This window comes from Rhinopithecus roxellana, chromosome 9, assembly GCF_007565055.1.
Source record: "Rhinopithecus roxellana isolate Shanxi Qingling chromosome 9, ASM756505v1, whole genome shotgun sequence".
Lineage (NCBI taxonomy): Eukaryota > Metazoa > Chordata > Mammalia > Primates > Cercopithecidae > Rhinopithecus > Rhinopithecus roxellana.
In genome coordinates this window covers 31273327-31298649 of record NC_044557.1, presented here as the reverse complement: position 1 = coordinate 31298649, position 25323 = coordinate 31273327, and the positions used below count along the sequence as shown (strand labels likewise).

General features: G+C 37.1%; 1 protein-coding gene across 4 annotated transcripts in view; it reads left to right on the top strand.

Annotated features, from left to right (window-relative positions):
* Positions 1-25323, top strand: part of TOX (thymocyte selection associated high mobility group box) — a 310002-nt gene that overhangs the window by 196473 nt on the left and 88206 nt on the right. The gene's annotated exons all lie outside the window — the stretch shown is intronic.

Here is a 25323-nt window from a genome sequence, read left to right as displayed (position 1 = left end):
GAGAGATGCAGGCGGGCCGAGGGTCGGGGCTGTGGCTGTGCACGAGGTGCATCTCCATGTGCCATCTGGGGCTGCTTCTGGAAAGTAGGAAGCACTGCAGTGAGGAAGAGGATGAGTCAAACTCCACCCCACGTTCTCTCTCATTGTTCTCTAATGATCATGTGAAAAAAGTAAAATGAAAAATGTGAAACTGTTCCAAAAATCACAGGCCAAGTAAGCCAAAAAGAAATGACTATAATACACATATTCCTGAAGAGGCCAGAGAAAGAGGAAAATAGGAATAAATCTCCCTAGGCAATCTATCAAAATGTTGAGAAAAATACATTACTAATGAGAAAATATCAAACACCTATTGGGAGACAAATGCACATAACTCTGAATCGTGGATCACAAGAGTTTCCTCAGGCACCTTGAGGACAACTTTATGATGCATAAAATAGTAGATTTTCCCCTATTACGGTTTATTGGATAAGCACTTCCATGAACACAGGGCTGCCCTCCACAGGGAGGAAGGAAGGAAGGATCATGCCCGAAGGGCTCTTGGTCTAAGTTATGAAGAAGGTGCCATTCAGGCATAAAATGCCTGAGATGAGAAAGTGATTAGGGTTATGTCCACGAGAGAGCAAACAAATGTTTTGACAAGGAATAGACCTGGTTATGGGTTCTTGGCTTTGAGAATCTTTGAGTGAGTGTTTGTGACAATATCCCGCAGATGGTGTCCAGGGATTTCCCTCCCTACTTCTGCTTAGTATGTATGGAGAGAGGGGATGGTGAGAACAACTCTGTATATACTGTACAATTTGAGAATCTCTCCTTCTTACGTCTTCTGCACCTTCACATATCATTGGAAAATTAAGGTGTTTACCTGAATACTAAAAATGCATTTTTACCTAAAATAGCAAGATGTTTGATGCATGAAAGTATTTGAATATCTGCAACTCATTATTCTGCATATCATTTTTCTATTTGTAAACAGAGCTGAATTACTGTGCTTCTAGGAGCCTTAACTTTTTGACTGGGTTCTTTATCAGAAGATTCTTTATCAGAAGATTCTTACCTTAAAGCTTCATGGAATATAAAATTTCCAAAACTGATTTGAAAGTTGATTCCCAAACTGAACCCCAGTTCTTCTCTTTGTGTTGCATTCATATGCATTCATGCACACAGAACTTAGAATAGCTAGGCCTTTGAGTGTCTGCTATATGTAGTGGTATAGCATTCCAACCAACACAGCTGTGAGAATCAAGCAGGTAGCTAGTAATAATTAGGCCTACAACTGGGACTGTCCCAAGGGACCCGGAACCCAGTCCTGGTAAGCTATGTGTGAGACATTATGCTTGGTGATGGTAGGAGTACAAAAATTAATATGGAAATAATTCCTGCCCTCCAGTGTCTAGTAAAACAAATGAGGTATGTATTCAGAAAATCATGCAACAGTTTAAAGCATCACACTCACTATAAGTTATAAAATAACATAAGGAATCAGGAAAAACTACCCAATTAATGGAGGTAGTGTTTGAACAGGATCTTAAAAGTGAAAAAAGGTTTGATTAATGAATGACAGGGAGAAGTGGGGAAGAAGATGTTTTGGGAGTGAGGAAGTTTCACTGAGTGAGTATGATGTGAAACGAACCATTGTCCATCCCAGATGCGTGGCCCAAAAACCCGGGATTCATCCTCGGTTCACCTTATTTCTGTCACTTCAGACACCCAGTTATTTTCTTGACCAAACTGAGCAAGTCTCCACAGAAATGCCTCGAAAATACATTTTGAAATCTGCCCTCATGGCTTCCTTCTTCACCACTGCCACCATGGTCCAAAGCACCATCTTCTTTGTGGATTATAGCAGTGATCCTACCTGGCCTCCCCTCCTGACTAGTGTTCCTCCATGATACATTCTCCACACAAGAGTCAGTGTGAGCTGTTTAGCGTACATTCATTAGATTGGCCGCCCTTCAGTGACTCCCCATTGTACCTAGGATAAAAGGAGAAAAAAAAATTCCGTGTTTCTTCATATGATATTGAGGCTCTGCCAAGATCCCTGACCTCAGTTCACACTATTCTGCCCCTCCCCGACCTAGTCACACTGGTTTTCTGTCTCCCACCTCCCACCAGATGACCTTTGCGCTTAGCCATCCCTCTGTTGGGAACACGTTTGCCCCAAATCTTCACATTCAGGTCTCAGCTCAAATGTCACTGCTCGGAAACCCTGGCCATAAGTGGTACCTTGCTTCTGCTCTGCTGCTCACCCCTCATTATATCACCCTGTTTTATGAAATGAGTTGTCACTGGAAAGTGCATGTAATGAGGAATAAGTGAATAAATATCAGCTACTTGGAGCATTGTTACTTCCTGAAATCATCTAGTTTATTTAAGTAGTTTATTGGCCGCCTCCCACTACTAGACTGGAGGCACCGTGAGAGTTGGTGGTCTTGGCTGCCTAATCCTGCTGGGTTCTAGTCTAGAAGAGAGAACAAGGCATGCCCTTAGTATTGTTGAATAACCCATATATATTTGGTGATATATATATATATACACACACACACACACACACACACACACATATATGTATGCGTTTGTGTGTGTGTAAAACCTATCTGTCTATAATAAATTTTAAAGTCATTTAAAAATTAAAGGCTGTAGGAAAGGTCACACTTCATATTTTAATGTAGCAGGGATTCCATAGAAGCAGGTGGAGGTGTTAGATATGTGTATGTGTGTATACACACACATGCACATTTCAATATATACACGCACACTCTAACTGTGAAAATATTCTAACTTATGATTAAAATACATACTATATCTTATCTTTGCCTTCTTCTCCTGTCCCTTCCTCCTAAACTTCAATCCTGGAGCTGTAAAATTAATAAAGCACACAGTTAGGACAATTCCAAGAAAGTATACAGATACGATTGAGGCACCAGGGATACCGGCTTATGAGCCATATGAAGTAACCCATTGTTTATTTACATTTATATAACACCTTCATTTAGGAAGATCCCGAACTAAGAACAGCTATTATTCTCAGCTCAAATGCCTTAGCTGGTGTCAGGCCACAGCATTCTATGATCCAACAAAGAGGGAAAATTAGGGACCAAGACAGTAATACACAGTTCTTCTTCCCACCCCAGGGTACCTGATCATAGTCCTTAAAATGATCAAATCTAGGAGTCTGTAGGTAATAGAACATCATCATAATAAAAACTATCTGGTTGATTGTACTTATGCTTTTGAAGTATAAACCTTAAGATAAAAAAAAATCTAGTGAAAATGACTTTGAAAACTAAAAACGACCTCTTTCAGAGATTTTGAGTTCAACAGGTGTTTAGGAAGTACTTTGATAACGAAAAACAATTATAACAATTTCAGGTTGGCGGGTTTTAGTAAGATCTGGTTGATTGGCAGATAGTTTGCATAAGTGTTTACAAAATTTGTAGGGAAAGGCAGAGAAGAGTTTGAGATTTTTTTCTTTTTCTTTCATATTTCTGCCTCTAGGAATCTAGTTAGGGAAAGAATGCTTATTGTGTAGTGAAATTAACGTTCATTTTGGGGTTATTAGAAATACTGAAAGTGTAGCTGAAAGATCCTGGTAATTCACTTAACTTATCTGGGCCTTAATACCAAATGTATTCTAATATTTTTGGTGGGGTATAACATTCCATAGTTAACCGTGTGTATTTTGGCAAATTGTCATACAGATCTATTTCTTAAAGAAATGTTTTTGACATTCGGAACCTACTTGTTCCTATCTAGGTTGGAATATGAACTGGATATTTATTTGAACTTGTTTATGGATTTTTATGTAACTTGATTCTTACTACATTCTTAATGTCAATAGATCAGTAATCAAGTTTCAAAAACAGCCATTTTACTTTGCTTAAAACAGAAACAAGTTTGAATGAATGAAATATAGCTTGCACTTCTTCAAGAGATGGTTCAAGAGCTTCAGCTTCCAGGCTGAATTTTCCTTTTGACATTCTTCATGACGCAACCATCTGATGAACAGTACCTCCTAGTTCTCTGTGTTTCTCTTTCTTAATTCCGTGTCTCCACATAAGGCAAGATAAGTCCTAAAAAATGACTGGATACTTAATATGATCAATCACCTATCCTTGAGTCATAAATGCATATTTAGAGGAATCTACACAATCTTATCTCAAGGGAATAATTAATAAACTGGGAATATCAGATACTTTATATATTTTTTTTTTTCTTAGTTCTAACAAGCATATATTGAGCTCTACCTCTGTTCCCAGAACTATGATAGGTGCTAAAGAAGTAACTTCTCACAGAGTAGTTATTACTTAGCTTACTATCTAGATCAGAGATTCTTAATTTTGGCATTATTGACATTTTGGGTTGAACAAGTTTTTGTGGGGGAGAGGGATACTGTTTTTGTTTTTGTTTTTGTTTTTTGCTTTGTAGGATGTTAGCAGCAGTTCTGGCCTCTCCCCATTAGATGCCAGTATTTCTGTCTCCCACCTCCTAGCTGTGACAGTCATAAAATGTTCAGACATTGACAAATATCTTCTGGAAGGCAAAAATACACCTGAATGAGAACAACTGCTCTAGACAGACAATTTTGGTCAATGAGGAATGGGCAGTGATTAGAGATTTGTTCAGGCCTTCTCTTAAAAGCACACTGCAAAAGCAAATAGGGAGTCTACCTATTTGCAGAGTTAGTCTTGCAGGAACAATCAGAGCATCAGAAATTTGAGCTGAAAATTACATGGCTCACTAGACAAAACCCTTCATTATACAGCTCAATAAAGTCAAATCTCAGAGATGTTCAGAATTGCCTAAGTTTATACAGCTACCAGCAGCAGGACTAAACCAACCTCTTCTGACTCTCTTTGGGTTCTTCCCATCATACTTCATTGCTTCTGGATAAAGGAGGCATTGATATTGACAGCACAGTGCTTAGAACTATGACCTTCACCGTTTTCCTTGGGTAACCATTTTGACAAACGCCACTTACGCCAGTTTCCATGATTTAGTCAACTGCCAGATGATGCCAGGTGGACCTCCTGCCACTGCAATTCTCTCCACTCCATTGAGCACACTTTTAGCTCGTGCTCTCCATTTCTTGTCACTCCAATAACCAGGATGTGATTTATATTTTTCTTGAAAAGTGGCTAAGTGAAAGCTAACTTTGAGCAAAACTCAGTGATTTTTTAAATTTTAATGTAAATAAATCCAAATTGTTCTTTTTTTCAAGCATCTAAAAATCCAGCAATAGAGATTTTTTAGACTTTTACATAGAGCTTTATAAAACATTCTTATACTTCCAAGTATTGGTAATAAAAGAGTAACATGGCATTTTTATTAAGCATCTACTAGCTTCAAGGCATAATGCTACTCCTTTAAAAAAAAAAAAAAAAAGAAAGAAATTTTATGAAACAGATGCTAAGGAAGTGAAATATAAATAAATCAAACTAAAGCAATTGTTAAAAGGTGACTTTACCACGACCCCACAGGTGAAGCACCAAAAGAATGAAGAAAAGGAAAAGAGAAAATGGAAAACAAGCATTCATCAAGAGCACAATCTGCCAGGCAGCAGGCTAGACGCTGTATGAACACTACCTTGTAGTCCTAAGATTTAAAGTGGTATCACTTCCCACATTTACAGAAAATTGCAGTGAAATCAGCACACCAAAAGGAAAGGAAAACAAAGATAAAAATTTCAATTTTATTTTATTTTCATTTATTTGTTTAGAGATTGTGTCTTTCTCTGTCACCCAGGCTGGAGTGCAATGGTGCAGTCATAGCTCACTGCAGCCCCGAACTCCCGGCCTCAAGTGATCCTCCTGCTTCAGCTTCAGCCTCCGAAGAAGCTAGGACTACAGGCATGAGCCACCAAATATTTCAACTTCATTACATCATAAAATGGGTGAAGGGGAGAAGTTGTATATAAGGGGGGAGTAGAGACCCAAATCTCACCAAACATTGATTCAATGGATATGAATGAAAGAATAAACATTCGATTGAGGCCAGTTCATAGAGAACCTTGAATGTGAAGCCAAGACATTTAACTTTATTTGTTAGTAAGAACAATGGAGAATTTGTCATCAGTCAAAGGAGACATGATCAGAGTTGTACAACTTGTCATTCCTCTCCTAAGTTACACTGTGGATATACAGATAGAACACTCTGCTGTAAGATTAAAGCATGACTCAAGTATGTTGGGAAGGCCAGAAGGTTAGCATTGTCATCATGCTCATGAAGAGATAGGAGAGCATGTGTTTGTTTGTTACAGATAAGATCTTGGCAATGTAGTCAGAGAGAAGTGGTGTATTCCCATGCCATGTTCTCCACTGGGTCTAGAAAGGTGAGTTCACTCCTGAGCCGTGGGCTCTCTCAAAGTGTAGCCCACAGAGGGGCAGCATCAGTGTCGTGTGGAAACTTGTTAAAAAGTTAAATTCTTAGGTCCTATCCCAGACCTTTTCAATCAGAAATTCTGGTTGTTGGGACCCCCAGTTGATTCTGTCACATACTTAGATTTGAGAGCTGCTGATCTAAATAACTTAATGTGAAACAAATATCTGCTCTTTTTCCCCAGAAGGAAAAAAGAAAATTTAGTCAGCCTGCCCTTTGAAAAATAGAAAGAGAAAAATGTAACCATTGCCATAATAAACCTAGACAAAGAATCATGCACAGAGTTTGAACTAAGCTTAGTTTAGGATAAAGCCTAATCATGGCTAGTAAAATGAATTGAATTTGGTCTTCAGTTACCTTAGCGTATTTCCTTATTTTGCCTGTCAGAGGGCAAAACATCCTATCTGAAAACCTGATTTAAATCTGTAAAAGGAGTAAATGAAAGTAAATTGTACTTCTTTGATTTCAAAATGTGAATTCACTAAATTTAAGGAAAATTATGATAGGACTTATGGAGATAATAGGATAAAGTTCTATAACCAGAGAAACTACAATAAAACCAAAGTCCATTTCAGTGGTACTCTCTGAAACATCAAAACTCCATTTTCATTTTAGCCAAAGGCTGGGGTGGAGCAGGAGGAGCTGCATTGAAAAGTATTTGGGCCAGGTGCGGTGGCTCATGCCTGTAATACTAGCACTTTGGGAGGCCGAGGCAGGCAGATCACCTGAGGTCAGGAGTTCGAGACCAGCCTGACCAACATGGAGAAACCCCGTCTCTACTAAAAATACAAAATTTGCTGGGCGTAGTAGCATACGCCTGTAATCCCAGCTACTCGGAAGGCTGACGCAGAGAATCACTTGAACCCAGGAAGCAGAGGTTACAATGAGCCAAGATCACACCATTGCACTCCAGCCTGGGCAACAAGAGTGAAACTCTGTTTAAAAAAAAAAAAGAAAAGTGTTTGGCTTGAGTATTATATATGTTTTTTTCTGCTCAGAGATGACTTGATCATCTTCCACTGCAGTTCAGAATGATCAACTTCAGTTCAGCCATGTCAGCATTTAATCTATTCTGAACAACAGCTAACTATCAATGAAGGCTTACCTATGTATGAGAGAATACTTTATGAAATTGTGCATTTTCTGAATTTAATCCTTACATTATTAAAAATAGTATTAGTGAGAAATATATATATATTAGATATACAGTATATGCATATATACATACATATACATATCAACAATAGGAGAAAAATAGTATGGAATTGGAATAAAGTTTGGGGTAAAACTAGGTGTTTCCAATAATATGTAGATATTTTCATTCTGCTTCAAGTAGTGCCATTGAAGTACCTAGACATTTCTAACGATCTCTCCAGGTCTAAGATATTAAATTAAATAACTACCCTCATCCCAAACGGAGAGTGACTCATTTGAACAGCTCCTGTTCAACACTTTCAAAGAGAACTGCTTAAAATGAGTCATCCTGTATTAAACCATGAAATAAACTCCCAAGGGAATTTGAAAGACATCTGAGGGGTTGTGTAATTTGACAGTGAAAAGGGAAAAGACTACAAAGTACACTATAGGCAGGAAAGCTTCTCCAAAGGAAAAAAAAAAGAGAGAACTAAGAAATATTTTACCAAGCAATAATTTAAATCCTATATTTAAATTAAATGCCTACTTTAAATATAGGAATAACTTTAGGAAAGGAAGTATCTTTGGTTATCCAAGGTGCATGTTCTGTTGATGCTCAGATCTCTAGCCTCATTTGACCATGCTCCTTTGCAACTATTCTTTGAATCTCCTTGATAAACACCAGTGATAGCTCCATACCAGAGCTAAGGGCCAGGATAGGGGACTCAGACCAATGAAAAAGAGGAATACAAATAAGTCTACGATGACTTATTTCTTTGCACCTATTTCTTTGTGCCTTGGAGAGAGTTTACAAGGCTATGCCACTAAGGAAACAGGCTCTTTAAAAGGTGCTTGATAAATACATTTTGATAAATCAAATCATACTTTTTAATTCACTTACTTTAAACTTTCAAAACTGTATTCCAGAGAAAGAAAAAATTCCCAAGTAATGTAATTCATATTGTCACAACATGCTCCAACAAAGTATGAGCCACCTGCTAGACATGAGAATATATCCATTGCATACGTGGCCAGTTGAACATTGAAACTTCATGTTATTTCTGTTCACACAGGGTCCATTAACCATCTACCCACTCTTTGACAGGTTGCCCTTAAACTTTTGAACTCCAGTAGTTCCCAAAGTTTTTACAATCTAATTTCAAAAATCTGTCACATTTTTCCAACCTGACAGTGGTTGAACTTTGAAGATTCATTGGTTTAAAAAAAATGTAGAAAATCCAAAGTAGTTGGTAATGATGTTAAATCTATTTGCATTTTATGAATCTCAATAATATTTGTGTAGACTTGAAAAACATTTGGCAAGTACAACTATACATTTTTATGGTTTGCATATGGATTCCTAGACTATTACAATAACTCCAAAAGCTCCTGATTCAAATTTGTATATTACTGCGCCAAATGCATGGCACAATTAGGGCCATTTAAGATGATGCCAAATTGGTCTCTGTGGCTGAGGTCAATTTTTCCCACCTCCTTTACTATATTACGTGATAGAAATATGGTCTGCTCCCTGATGGGCATTTTGGAAACTCAAGATTCAAAAGAAAGTTGAGGCCGGGCACAGTGGCTCACACCTGTAATCCCAGCACTTTGGGAGGCCAAGGCAGGCAGATTACCTGAGGTCAGGAGTTCAAGACCGGCCTGGCCAACATGATCAAACCCTGTCTCTACCAAAAATACAAAAATTAGCCGGGTGTAGTGATGGGTGCCTGTAATGTTATCACCATTGCTTTGGAGGAGGTATAAACAAATTGCTTAAGAAACATAGAAGTTGCTCACGAATCAGCCAGCAGTATTCAAGAATACCTTTCAAGAGACTTTCAAATCTGAGGTTTGTAGAATTTGGAAGAGTAAAACCCAGAGAAACATGAAAGGCCAGCTTTCAAGGCATGGGGAGCAGCATGATTGGAAAAAGGCACACAGGTAATAACAGCAGGTTTGGGAAATGAGAGGTGAGAAGGCATCAGGTGCATGACAGGAAAGGCGTTCAGCCATGAACACATGTCCCGTCCTAAAGTGCCTGTGTGCCATGTTTAGATTGTGTGGGCCAGGCTATGTGTAAAAGGTTAAAATGCTGATGTCTAGATTCCCCATCTGTGCTATTACTGTACAGTTCTATAATGAAGGATTTTAGATCATAAAATTATCTCACCTTTAACAAATCACCATTGGTTTGATTACCTTCCAGAGGAAGATGTTTGCATTGGGGGGAAAAATACACATTGGGGGCCTGTGGAGGGAGAGAGAGAGCATCAGGAAGAGTAGCTAATGTATGCTGGGCTTAATACCAAGGCAAAGGGTTGATCTGTGCAGCACCCACTATGGCATATGTTTACCTATGTAACAAACCTGCACATCCTGCACACGTACACTGAAACTTAAGATAAAAGTTGAAGGAAAAAGTTTGGATCTTTTTATATATTTGAAGACATCTAGCACAAAACCCAATGAATTGAGTCCAGATTACTTGCCTCATATAGGCTTTCTGTACAAGAAACTGAGCATCTAGTTTGTGCCCTCGAGAAATTGCCACTAGTTTTATTCTAAGTTGGCATTAATTACACCAACTTGAAATAGTCTAATGGTCTATGAGACAGCCTCACTGATACTGGACTAGGAGACCCTGAAAAATCGTATGTGTCTTAATGCTTGAAAACAACATTCCTGGTGCTTCTTTTTAAGCTAATTCACAGACTTTTTTTTCTTCTTCTTCTTCTTTTTTGAGACATGGTCTTCCTTTGTTGCACAGGCTGGAGTGCAATGGTGTGATCTAGGCTCACTGCAACCTCCGCCTCCTGGGTTCAACCGATTCTCCCGACTTAGCCTCCTCAATAGCTGAGAATAATCTCATATGTGTGTGCCATCACAGCTCAGCTAATTTTTGTGTTTTTAGTAGAGATGAAGTTTCACCATATTGGTTAGGCTGGTCTCGAATTCCTGACCTCAGGTGATCCGCCTGAATTCTATATTTTTAACTCCCAGAATAGGCAGAATAATAAGCATTATAATCATAAATATCTCAGTACAAATATATAGACCAAATTATCAAGTCCAATGGACCCTCAAAGGACAGGACACATTTGATGTACATCCTGTGTTTAGGACATTTCCAGGGCACCTACTTCAATATGGATGACCCCAATAAGAATGGAGCCACCAAGTGCCTTAGATGTAGGTGGCAAGGGAAATACAGGAGGATTTGAGAAGTCGGAGGAACCTTAGAGAAATCAATTGACTGATGTTTTCCTTCCTAGGTTCCAGCAACTTGGTCCTACATGAATCTGTAGAGGATTCCTAAGCCTTGAATGTCGGAATATAATTATGAAAAGAGATTTAGATTTTCAGTGCTACAGACTGAAGGGATTTTATGATATCCAAGACAATCAGAAACAGTGTTGCCAGAACAGCCAAAAACTGTTGGTTTTATTCATAATCTCATGCCAGGAGAGAGAGGGACCTAAGCAAATATTTTTATATTTTGAAAGGGATGTTTTATTTTATAACATCTTGAAGGAAAGAAAGCAAACAAGCCTGGCTAATGTCTTTTTAAAAGAGAATATGTTTTTCCTAGTTAACGACAAAGATTTCACTGAGATGGAGAAAAAAAAATGTAGCGTTTATAAAAATGTTGATGTAGATATAATTAGATCCATTTTAGGACCAAAAGTTTTATGCAGAAACTGACAGAAGGATACACAATAATTATAGTTTCCTGACAAGCTGAATAGAGTTTTCTTTTTTTATCTTATGGTTTTAAAAAACCAAACTGTAAATAAATATGCAGTTTGACAGATTGTAATTGCGATCAGCAAGGCGTCTTTTCATTTAATCAGATGGTGTTATTAAAATGGGGTTACAATTAAACATTTTATAATGTGACGTAGAACTCCATTAAAATTCTTCAGCAAACAGCAATTTACATCTGATGCTTCAGCATCCCTTTTCTATTTGCAGAAATGTTATTGGCTGTGACCTTCCACTGGATGGGTCTCTTTTTATTTATTTTTATTTTTTCTTCTTACTTTGATAAATGATATTGAGCAGCCACTGTCTTTTTCTTCTTGCACAACTAACATGCCAGTTTTGAACATTCTTGAATTGTGGCCCTTACAGTAGACGTGCTGGACCAAATAGAATGTTTGCGAAAAGCATGTTTACTTGACAGGAAATTCATTTTTCTCTGTTTATATAATAGTCATCCCCATCAACTTCAAATTAATATTGAACTTACAGTTAAATTTGTTTCAGGGAAAGATTAATAGGAAGCTTTTGCAAAGTGTAAATATCAGTTAATATATATTCCTAGAAAAGTACATCCTTAAACAAAGAATGAAAAGTTGTGAAATTGAATTTGACAGTAATTAAAAGGAAAGTGGTCTCACAATGCTGGCAGGGTGAAATTATGAGATGCTTTACTGTTCTTGCTCAGAGTCTTTGGCACGATTGTGACAATGCATCGCCGATCTTCATAAAGAACATTCAGAAATGTGACTAAACATTGCCATAGGATCAAAATCGAATGATTGGATAATGCAACATAATGGAAAATGGAATCCAAATTGTAACTCTACACTTCCATCAGTATAAAGGAATAATGCAAGCATGGCACACAGTGTGAACTCGGACTGTACAATTACTGAAAATCTATCCCAATACAGAGCATAAGGAGAAGTTGAATTGATTTACAGCACAAAAAGTAAATTCAGCAAAGCCTATGGGAGGACTTTTCAGCTTAGTGTTGATCAAAAATTCCCTGCCTGTACATCTTATCCAACCAGAGATAGTTTACTGGTAATGACCATGGTCACTCTCTGACAGTATAAGTGTTGGAAGTATTTTCCATTTCCAAAACGAAGCAGACTTCTCTAGGAAACTATAATTAAAGGTTTTTTTCCAAAGGACACCTTTCAAGTTAGAAAATGTTCAAGTGGTAAACATTGCCTGTCCAAGTAAATGGGATCTTTCAAGGAGAAAAATTTTAGGAAAGTAGTCATTTGGTTAATGAATATAATTGTCCCTCTGTTTGAGTGAAATAAAATAATTTCATATTATTCAAGGGCCAATGATCTACTTCTGTGTAATATAGATATGTTGGGCCGGGCGCGGTGGTTCATGCCCATAATTCCAACACTTTTGGAGGCCGAGGTGGGGTGATCATGAGGTCAAGAGATCGAGACCATCCTGACCAACATGGTAAAACCCCGTCTCTACTAAAAATACTAAAATTAGCTGGGCATGGTGGCGTGTGCCTGCAGTCTCAGCTACTCGGGAGGCTGAGGCAGGAGAATCACTTGAACCTGGGAGGCAGAGGTTGCAGTGAGCCAAGATCGCACCATTCTACAGATTGTGCCATTCTACAGATGGGGAAGAAGCCTCAGTACTGGAAAGTTAAATGTTTATACAGCCAATTCATGGACAAACAAGAATGAGGACCAGATGCATTCCCTGAGCTGTGTTCTATTCCCTCTGCGCGTGTTCTCCCCGTACATTCAGATTTAGCTATTTTATTTTCATTCATGCATTCAGTAAATACATTTTGAGTTCCTACTATGCAACAGGCATGTGGAAGTCATAGTGAGCTTGTTAAAGCTTTGATTATGATTCATTACCAGCTAATGCCATGTGGGAAAATAAAAAGTAGAGAAGGAGGTCATTACCATAGTGAGGCCCCTGCTGCTACTGCTTAAGAGTAAAAAAATAAATAAATAAAAGTGATTGCTGGAGTCTAGCTATTATCTCTGAGCCGTTCAGGAATACAGGGTAGAGCTTGTCATCTTGGGTCAATAGAACACCAGTGAATGTCATTTTCCAGAGATGCCCAGAGCTCAACCAAAGGTGGAAATGGCTCTCGAATCCCCATAGGCTGTGGAAGTCGAATAAAATAATAAACGTGAAAGTGCTTCCTTTGTAATGTGGAAAGCTCTTAAATAATCTAACAGCAAATATTTATTGTACCCCCACTGGAAACTAGGTTCTGTGCTTTAGCATCACATAGAAGCCAGAAACAACAATAGCAAAAATATGTCATCTACAATCACGGTGTTTACAGACAAGCAGGAAAGATGCTTATTAAACAAATATGGAAAAAAGTCACACATTTAACAACGTAGAAGCATTTTTTAAATTTTTATTCCACTCTGAGGCATTCTGTGGGACTAGAATTTTAATATCTTTCTTAGCAAAACCATTCAAATCAGTGTATTTGAACATTTTTCTCGTTGGAACATACCATGAATCTTTTTAAAAAATATGATCTGAGCCTCATTTTCTAAACATCTAATCTTTCTTAATTGCTAAAGTAAGGTTTTGGTATTACTTGTATGGTTCATTTTAATACTGTTTGCTCATCTAACCTCTACCAGGAATAAGATAATCCATTTTATTAGAAATGCGTATGTGGCACACAATAGCACAGTGGAAAGAACCCTGGGAGATCAGGCTGGGGTACAGGGTTAAGAGTTCCAGATATGATATTATATATTTCTGTAACTTTGGGCCATTCATTAATTAAATATCTCTAAGCCCACATAATAAGCCCTGGATATATGTTAACTCATTAGCAATTCAATTTTCTCCCTCAAAGGAAAGATGCAAGACTAGGGGGATCCCTGAGGTCACCTCCTGTTCAAAAATTCTATATTTACCATGTACCCTCAATTCAGTGAGACTTTTAGTAGTGTAAATATTGGCCAATATTCAAAAAGATCCCTTATTAAACTTGGAAAGCAAAGATGAATATTCCTGGAATTGATGGAACACCCAACTGAGTCCAATTCTAAATACCATTGGGAGCAAAAATGCAGCAGCTGTTTAGCACTGCAGAGAAAAACTATATCTGAATTTTGGATTAGAAGTGAAAAATACCTTATCCAGTTGAAACTACACAGGGAATTTAAATAGGATATAATTACACAGTTGGAATTTGTCCAGAAGCTTTAGACTAACCCACCTCCTTCTGCAAAAGCTACATTTACCCTGGGATTTTTAATGATGGCATATGATCAAGGCCCTCAATTTTAACAACCAACCTAAAACAACAGAGTCCACTACACATCTGTAATATCATAAACTCCCTTAACACCCATCTTAGAACATTTGCTTAACTGTGTTCAACACCACTAGTTCTTACAAAATCATGTCGATCTCTCCAGGGTCTGTGTTAATCCTGCAGTTCTTAATTTCTGTGATCAGTGCTTGAAATGGACCAAATGAATCCTATTTGCTCAGTTAGTACTTCTTCAAAAAGGTTATGCTCCGTTCGAAGACTTTTTTAATGGTAAAGAGTATTGTTTTTATTTAAGACAACTATTCTCATTTTCATGATTCAGGCTGGGCCGCCAGCCAGGATTTAGAGGGAGAGCAGAGGGTAGTATAAAGTCATTCTAAGGCTTTGTAATAGGGATGACATTTACCAAGAACTGGTAGAACTGGCATTTTTCTAAACAAGTAGATACTGAGTAGAATTCATAGGAGTTCATGAAAAAAATTGCTAGATTTTCAAATACTCACAAAGGATATTCAGCATTTTTTAAGGCATAGGGTGTAATGAGAAAGAAACAGAGAACCACATATCATTATGAAGTGGCAGATGTAGTTCAATCAGCATTTGAAAGAAACATGAATTTAAATAATCCAGGTGACCAGAAACAGAAAGATTTATATCCCATTTTTGGCAAAATAACATGATCAACTAACTCATTTTTCCAGAAAACTTATAAGATGCATCTTTATCATAAAAGTTCCATGGTGCCAAATGCAAACTAGGCAGTACCCAAGTTCTAGATTTTGAGATGCCTCCAGATTTGACATTACTTTCTGAGCCTGGATTTGAGTCTCAAACGAGGTGCTTCCCTTGCCAGCACTCAATTTCCAGAGATTTTGATAGTTCTGTGTGAGCCAAATAATTCTCCTATAGGAACCCCGTCCTGTAACTGGCACCAATTTAAAACTGCTGACTTGGATCACCATGTAGATGATGGATTGAATTGTTCATTTTTCATTCAAGCACAAAGATAGAGGCATTGTTCTTCTTCTTCACTTCAGAAATTGATGGTGACCAGTAAGTAAATGCAAGAGTTAAATGTGATTTCTATCAGATAAAGGCTGTGACTTTTGCATTGAAAGGAATATATACACCAAGTTAAGGAAAAAGGAGGAAGAAAAGCATATTTGTAATGATGGTTTCCCTAGTTTGAAATCACAGATTTATGTTTTAATGCAATGAGATAAATACAGAAATATTTATAAAATATGGAGATATGTTACCAGAATCAAGAAAATGAAAATAATGGCTTAAATTAAACCAGAAATAGTGTGCTATACAATAAATGATAATAATATGTTAATATACAATACCTTTCCCATTGGACAACAATGTGGAAGATATCCATGGTGCATTCCCAATCTTATTCTATAAAACTTGGACACACGAATGTCACTAGTATACCTATACCTTTTTGTAAAGTCTGTCCAGGCTACTTTAAAGCTTGCAATGTATTCTCTCTATTGTATTTTTACATTTCTACTTGTATGTACCACATATTTATAAACCATCCTGATCAAACTTGAACCAGCTTGATTACTTTTGATTTGTGCTGTAAGATTTCTTCATTCTTACTGGAAATTTCAAGACATTTTACTCTAAACCTATTCTTTCTTTCTTTAGATTTATTTACTACCTTTAGAAGTAGAGAAGTCCAATTTCAATCATGTTTGAAATAACTCATTTTAGACAAGTACGTGCTGCTCTGCTTACAAAACATATATGAGTGGAATATGCAATTACTACAACTCAGTTTCTTGCCACAGAAACATTTCAGCAATATAGCATTACAGAAATAGAATGACATGCATAATGAAAGATTTCAAGATTCACCCAAGGCATTTATTCTCTTCACCTTAATGTTCTCAGCAGTAGCAGAGTATCCATTAAAAGGTACTATGAATTATGGTTGCCTAGCAACTGGAAGGAGCTTGTAACAGCACCAAAGAATGAAATGGCTGGTTGATAAAATGAATTTTCTCTGAGCATTAGCCTGTTGAAACTGCCTTTTCTTGTGGAACATAAAGTGCATTTATTTGTCTCATGCATTTTTTATTAGAAAATTATTTGAGTTCCAGGGACTTGAATCGTTTTGCTGCAGGAGATATTTGATTTTAATGTGTTGCACTAAAATAAGTAATAAAAGACACTTTATTCAAAGCAAAGTCACCAAACAATCCTATGTTGATTTTTGAAAGAAGAAATAAAATATTTGATAAGCTACTCTGTTACTGGTTTCTAATTAAGAATGACCTTAGATAAAATTCAAAATTTGACTGATGCCGTCCAACGTAAAGGGTTAAAATAGTGGATTCTTTTTAGTTATATGAACTATAGAAGCATTCTGTTGACAATGCAAGAGAATAATGGATTTTAAAAATCTTACTCTATCTGTAAAAATTCATTTCAATGAAGGTCTCAATGTTTACCAAAAAAACCTCTACCAACTATACATGATCTTTATTTTATCTTAATTTTATTCTTCTAAACATCTTCATCCTAGTATGCTGCCCATTTGGAGAAATACATATATTTCACTGTCATTCCTAGACTTTCTTTATTTGCAGTGATTAAATTATGGCCTATATAGTCTTGCCTTGCAGGTCCCTTGTCCCAAGAAATACACTCAGATGACATGAATAGATGGTGTCACCAGCTACTAAAAGTACATTTTTGAAATTGTTATATTGTATGAGCATTTTTTCAATTTAAAGTAAATCAGATCTTCTGTGTAGGTTCATAGAAACTAAACAACCAACCCTTGAAAAATCAGTTAAAAACAGCTCAAAGTAGAAATGATTAAAATGGTAGTTGATGTATTCATTTATGATTTTTTTGGCTACTCATCTTCTACACTTCGATATTATTATATAGATGTCTAGAATGTTTCATATATATGTTTTTATCTTGCTGTACAAAATAAGGTATTATATGTATTCATCTACTTGTATGTATAGAGATTGTTTTATATAAATGCCAGGCATACATTTCAAAAAGTCATTTTGTATAATATTTTGATTATGAATGATTCATTTTCAAAATAACATATGCTCTGATTGAAAAAAATAGTTTTGTTGGGCCAGTTGTATTCCGCTGGGTACTCGAGTAGGAGATACTTCTTTGTTCGCAAGTAAATATTCAGGTCAAGCCTGGGCCAGGACAAGTTAGTTCAAAGAGAAAGGGTCAAATGGGAATGTTTTTGATCACCACAAATGGAAGAACTTCATACAGAATAATTACTCATATACATAGCAACAAAAGGACCATCTCTCGAAATGATAATCTTGGCACTATCTTAGAGTCCAACTAAAAAAACATTGAAAATATATTTGTTGAAACAGATCAACATAGGCAAACAGTTTTGTAATTTCAGCTAATAACACTCACTCATAGTGTGTTTTCCCTGGAGTGTGAATTTTCCAACTGATAGCCTCAGATCCTCACTTCAGTATGGATATTTAGCTTTTCTCATATTATTCCTTAAACTAAAATTAAGATAGTGGCTCAGGTTGAATAACCCTAATCTGAAAATCCAGAATCTGAAATGTTCCAGGAGCATTTCCTTTGAGCATTGTTTCAGCACTCAAAAAGTTTAAGATTTCAGAGCATTTTGGATTCCAGCTTTTCTGATTAGGATTGCCAAACCTGGTAAGTATAATACAAATATTCCAAATTTCAAAAAAAAAAAAAAGTCAGAAATTTGAAACACTTCTGTTCACCAATATTTTGGACCAGGAATAATCTACCTGCATTTCCATCTTTGTTAATTCCATAGTTGACCCAGCTTTCTCATTTCAAAGTGGAGAAGTTCTCATGTGAGCACTCTATCACAATTGTGTGAGAGACTCCAATATCGTTTTGCTTGAGCAAGTCTCAAAGCACTTATCAAAAGAGAGAGAATTTATATCTTTTAAAAAGACTGGTGTCTAAAGCACAGATTTTGGCCAAGAATTGAAAAATGAGAGTGTCTATCTGTATTGATTATTAGCACTTTTCCTAAAATAGTTGTCTGCAAGGGCTAATTTTCCCTGCTAAAGAATAAGACGTTTATACAATTGCTAGCGAGTTAGTAGAAAGCAGGAAAGTATAGCTGAGAAATGATTATGTTAGTCTGTACCTTACAGCTGTTTACCACTTACAAAGAACTTTGATGTACATGATCATCTTAGATTTTTACAACCACTCTGTCTTATAAGTAGGACTGGGAGCTACCATTAAAGAAAGCAGAGTTTATTGGAAATCGCCCTGAATCTGAAGTAACAAGAACCAGGGCAGGGCTGCACCCTGATTATGCCTCTTCAGCCAAGGTACTGGACCTCTCAGAGCCTTAATTTCCTTTAAAAGGAATGATATTGCCTACCTCAGAGAGTAAACTACAAGATTACCTTTGTAAAAGCACCTCCATTTAATAGATACTTGACACGTAAGAATAGAATCTGAATAGAAATAATCAATTTGCAACATGGAGCCTTGGAGATACAACTGATTTCCCAAGGTCAAAACACGGAAGGGGTTGACCTTCTCTGAATCTTAGTCAGTGTCCTTGTGGGATTCACCCCTACAGTTTCCATTGCAAAGGAAGCATGCAACTCTCTTCATCTGAGAAGAAACTGGGTTGAGAAGAAAACGGACAACTTGGACTCAAGCAAAAGTGTGAGCACAAATACTCTGTCATTCACTGGTTTGGGCCCAAATGCTTCCTGTATCCCCTGTGCCAAAAACCCTGCTCTTGGGCCCACTGCTTATAGTTCCTGAAGCTTTTTGGCATGATGCTCTGCTACCAGATCACAACTTCCTCAAACTGAGAAATAGTATGAGTTGCTTCCCCAAACCGGATGTTTTGTAGAACAAATTTTGCTTTGATCTTTACTGCATTAGCAGTTATATTAATAAAGTTAATTATAACCTATTGGGACTGAAATGTATAGTTTTTGAGCACAACGAGAGATAAAAGAAGACAGCTTTTAGGGGTGAGAGCCCTTCTCAAAGCTGTGTATGAATAATCAAACATATGAATAAATCAAACATTAATCACTGTTAATATTCTGCAAAGGTGTAAATTGAAATTCCAGAGAGAGCTTGACTGATTTGATTAACAATGAGTTTAATGCTGCAGAATCCCACTTGAACATAAAACTGTTATACTCATAACAATCCTATGTGGCTATTGAGGGAGCCAAATTGAAATCTCTTTCTGATATTTGCATAGAATTACGAGATACATCCTGTATGTGTTTACCATGTGCTTACCAGATAAAGGATTTTTAAAGGAGAAAGGTGCCTGAAAATATTTTCGTGCTTTTATCAAATTTATTCTCAAAATGTTATGATGTTGCTATAGTTTAGAACCCAGTTATTAGTTTATCATGTGATTATAGGTAATCAGTATTAAATTCAAGGTACATGTTTTCTTTTAACATGAAAAACGTCAATTTAAAATTATTTTTTTCCATAGACACAATCAAGAACTAGTCAATCTTCTGATGGACTGCCAAGTCACTAGTAGAATTAAAAAAAAACTGTAGAAATATCCAAGGTAAGAGGGCAAACAGGATTTATCATTCATGAAAATTACATTCACGGTTCATCCACAATTGTTACTGACTCATGTACGTAGGATGTGTTAAAGAAAAAAAAAAAAAAAGACTTCCATTTAAATGAAATCCCACTTCTACAGCCATCTATGAAAAAGTGGCAGAATCTAACATTTTAGTCTTGGAATGACTGTAGCCTCATGAATATTCCATCACTGACAGTTGCCAGGATCTTCAAATAAGCAACAACAGAAGGTCAAAAAGAAGCAGAGAACACATTACTGAGTTTTAGTTGATGTTGCAGTTTGATTTTGAGCGATAAATTTCTCCTTACGATGGTTTCCTATCATGCCTGTGGTTGACATGAACTTATGACACATGGATTATGCCCTCCTGAATGTGTCCTAAAAACACTATCTTCACAGGGTTTTGATTTTCTGACATGTTAATTTATTCTGTAGTATCCAGGAATTTTACATCCAAATTATCAAATTCTGCCATCCAGATAGAAAAGTTGTAGGATGGGTACATTGAATTTCACTTTTAAATGAAATAAAAATGTTCATAGAGTAGGATATGAATGGTAATTGGAGAAAATGACGATCGCGATCTGTGAAAAGAGGGCATTTTTATATAGGTAAATTTGCTTATAGAACTTTCCATTTCTAGGAGGATATTTTATAATCCAAGGTATAAATGCCCTTTTATTTCAAACCATCAATGGTGATACTAGAAGGCAAATAAAATTAGAAATATTTTTATTATTATCTCCAGAATTAATATTTTAAGAATTACACTCAGAGGTATAGTCTAGGAAGAAAAATGTAACAGTCTGACAAATGAAAGACTAAAAAATGTCTTATATGCCTTTATACTACTTGAGACAGAGCGCATATGTCTTATCCCTAATGTAGGCATACGTTACAATAATAAATCTCAGCACTTCTTTGTGTATGAAGCAGAAGAGTGTTGGGTGTCTTGTCTATTGTGTGGTCCATGCGGGGTAATAGGACTAAACACAGCACCTTGGATAGACTAAAGTACTGAAATGGCATTTCCTCCCTTAAGGTGAAAAGGATTTTTTTTTTTTTTTTTTTTTTTTTTTTTTTTTTTTTTGGAAATGGAGTCTCACTCTGTCACCAGCCTGGAGTGCAGTGGCACTATCTCGGCTCACTGCTAACTCCGACTCCCTGGTTCAAGCGATTCTCCTGCTTCAGCCTCCCCAATGGCTGGGATTATAGGCACGCGCCACCATGCCCAGCTGATTTTTGTATTTTTAGTACAGACAGGGCTTCACCATATTGTCCAGGAGGGTCTCAATCTCCTGACCTCGTGATCTGCCCTCTTTGGCCTCCCAAAGTGCTGGGATTACAGGCGTGAGCCACCGCGCCCAGCCAGTATTTATTTTAATGTTGTGTTAATATGGTATATTCTGATGGCCAGCTCAAGGAATGACACATTCATTACCTATTTCCAGGGACTCAGAGGCAGAGCCATCCCCCTCTTATGTTGGGTGTGAGTGCGTTGTCCCCTCTTGCCATATTGTCCGCATCCTGATGCAGCCAGGGCTGTGTCACTTGAGCCTCCATGTGAGCAGGCCATGGCCTGACTCGTCTGCCTGTGTCATGATTGGAAGATTTTATCCCACTTTTTGACATAGCCAAATGTAGGAAGCAATGCAATTTGGTGAATCAAAGTTATGTGAACACTTGAATCTTACTAATACTGAAAAAAGGAATAAAAAGGAGAGAACTAAAAGTCTAATATATATTAACTACTCCTTCAAGTCCTTTGAAAGAATCTAGATGTGAAACAAATCCCTCTTTAATTACTTACAAGTCATCTGCTATGGACAGGGCTCTGCGCTGGAAGCTTTGTAGATGCAATACAGTATTTAATCTTCACAGCATCTCCCCTCCCGAGGTAGGAACTATAACTTCCATTTTTGTAGACAGAGAAACTGAGGCTCAAGGGGATTAAATAAAACAAAAATTAAAACCCAGTCTGCCTCTCTGGTGTTCTTTCCAGAGCAGTTCCAAAAAAAGACAATTTGCTGTGTTATGCAGAGAAAAATGGAGTTGTAGCACATTCCAGTATAGGATAATTTCAGAACAGAAGCCTATGACGGCGACACAGCAGAGGGAAGCAGATCCACATAATTCTGAAGGTCAGACAAAATTCAGTCTTATCAGATTTTGGTTTAAAGTAAACACACAAAGAACCAAATGCTTTAACTGCTAGGCTTCATATCCAGTGAATTCACTGAATCACTAGCGTACCACAGAACTGAGACCTCCAGAGTTTTTCCTGTTCTTCTGTACAGCTTTGTTTACATTTGATTTTTGTACTCCTTTTAATATACTGTTTATACAAAAATAAGTAGGATAATAAATGTTTTATCTCATATATTTATGTTTGCTTATATATAACTGTATGCATAAAGAACTACTATATAATCTTTTTATTTATACAGATAGACTTTCTGAACCTTTTTTAAAGTTTTCTAAAGACTAACTCTACTTTAAAAATAGAAGAAAGTTTACTCAACTAGAATTTAATAAGACTTCAAGCAATCAAAACTCTATCTATCTATCTATCTATCTATCTATCTATCTATCTTATCTATCTATTTATTTTGGAGACAGATTCTCGCTCTGTCCCCCAGGCTGGAGTGCAGTGGTGCCATCTCCACTCACTGCAACCTCCCCCTCCAGGGTTCACGTGATTCTCCTGCCTCAGCCTCCCAAGTAACTGGGATTACAGGCACCTGCCACCACGCCTGGCTAATTTTTGTATTTTTAGTAGAGACAGGGTTTCCCCATATTGGCCAGGCTGGTCTCAAACTCCTGACCTCGTGATCTGCCCACCTCAGCCTCCCAAAGTGCTGGGATTGCAGGCATGAGCCACCACGCCGGCCTATTTATTTTTTGAGATAGAGTCTCACTCTATCTCCCAGCCTGGAGTGCAGTGGCACGATCTCGGCTTGCTGTAACCTCCACCTCCAGGGTTCAAGTGATTCTCCTGCCTCAGCCTCCCGAGTAGTTGGAATTACAGGCGCTGGCCACCAGGCCCAGCTGATATTTTAGTATTTTTGGTAGAGATGGGGTTTTACCATATTGGCCAGGCTGGTCTTGAACTGCTGACCTCAAGTGATTCACCCGCCTCGGCCTCCCAAAGTGCTGAGATTACAGGCGTGAGCCACTGCACCTGGCACCAGAACTCCAAAATAACCAGAATTGTAAATAATGCACATATTAGGAAAGATAACTGAATACCAAACAAGCTCATATCAATGAGTCTTTTAAGAATATATCATTATATCAAAACTATTATTAATCTAGCTCTTTCTCCTATTCTTTTAACATCAATATCAATAAATAGAGGGCAAGCCCCTCACATGAAGCCAGAACATCTATGTTTAAAGTTCAACTCAACTGTTTACTAACCATAGATGACAATTAACTTCAAAGATCCTTTATTAATTCATCTGCAAAGTGGAAAACAGTAGAACCTTTCCCGCTGAGCCATTTTGAGAACTAAATACCACAATGTTTGTGCAGTACCTGCACAGATTGCCATAGCAGGGTGTGCAATCAGCAAAGATTTCCTGAATCCCAATCTGACCCATGGTCGCTTGGCATGACAACTTTTCAGCTTTCAGAGAAACATTGAATTAAGGCCCTTGTACTATTATTTCAAAGCACACGAGTGCAATTGGATATGATTTTGAACACAGTTAAAAACAACAGAGGCATTTTAGGGAATCGAGTTTCCAATCAGCTAAAGGGCAATTCATTTTACATGGAAATGGTTCTTACATTCAGCTAAAAAGTAATCCTTATTTTTAACTTACATAAAAATAGCACATCTAGTTCGTAGATGGAAGTGAATGCCTTCCTATCTACTACTGAGGGAAGCTCTCATTTTCACCTGCTCACTAAGAAGCAAACATACTTTGAATTCACCTCTTCATGCATTTACACTTCAATCTTCTTTTTAGCTTTCACATTTCACCTTAAACAATTTTAAAGTCCAGTCCATTGCTCAGTTGTATCTTGAGGGTGAAGTTTTGAAAGCTTCTGTTACTTTCTTCTATGTAAAGTCAACTTAAGTCTTAGGAAACACTTTAGGAACTCCACATCCAAGAAGAGGTACTGATGTGTTTTATTAGAGAGCTACTACATTACTCTGCCAAAAAATATAATAATCGCACTGAACTTATAACAAATTAATGACATGATTTACACAAACATGCACTGAAGAGTTATGTGTTATAGATTTCAAAATTGTATTTTCAGTTTTGATAAGACTTTGAAAACACTATCACTAGATAATGTGCGTGTTACTCGGGGACCACTGCAGTAGTGAATACCATCTGGAAATAGGTAATGTTTCACGTGGGTAATAATTTCAGAAGATTATTATATAAAGGTAATGTCTTTGGAGAAAAGAAAGAGATATTATCTTCTTGCCACTCAAAGATATGAATAAAGTTGTTGAGAACTCCATTTATCCCCAGAATTACAGGAGTATGTATGTCTGTGTTTTGTGGGGGAAGTTTATGAGTGTAATCTGGAGCAATTTGAAGGGCAAATCATGATTCCCATGCAAAATTATAACTTTACAAAATTACTGTAGACACAAAGCAGTTAGAGATTGCTGAGTTAAATGGCAATTGGAACAAAATAAACCAATATAGTAGAGTAATATAAAGACAATTTATTTGCTCTTACACTTTTATTTGACCTGAAACATATGGTGTTGGACCAACAAATTCATCTGCTTCTAGTTACTTCTAAGACTTGGTAATTACATGGTTCTGTAACATTTTATAATATTGTTGCCTACATCTTTGTTATTTTAATGTGTAATCTTCACAATTGCTTCTCCAACTCTCTTGAGCAATAGGGAGCTCCAGTTAAGTAAACTGGGGGAGCAGATAGATGAAGTGACTTGCCCAAGGTCATACAAAATTAATGCAGAAATGAGGCTAGAAACAGTGAGGTGCTGATTCCCAATAGAGTATGTCTCCAAAGGCCATCTCGTGCGAGCAATACAGTCCATACTTTTAACCTAGAAACTGACATGCGCAGGCTGCGTGTGACTCAAATTTAACCAGTAAGTGTGATTTTACATATCTCTCAGTTAAGTCAGTACTTGAAATCCTGCACGGGCAGAGTTCTTGTGGCCTTCTGACACTTTTGAGGGAGCCCA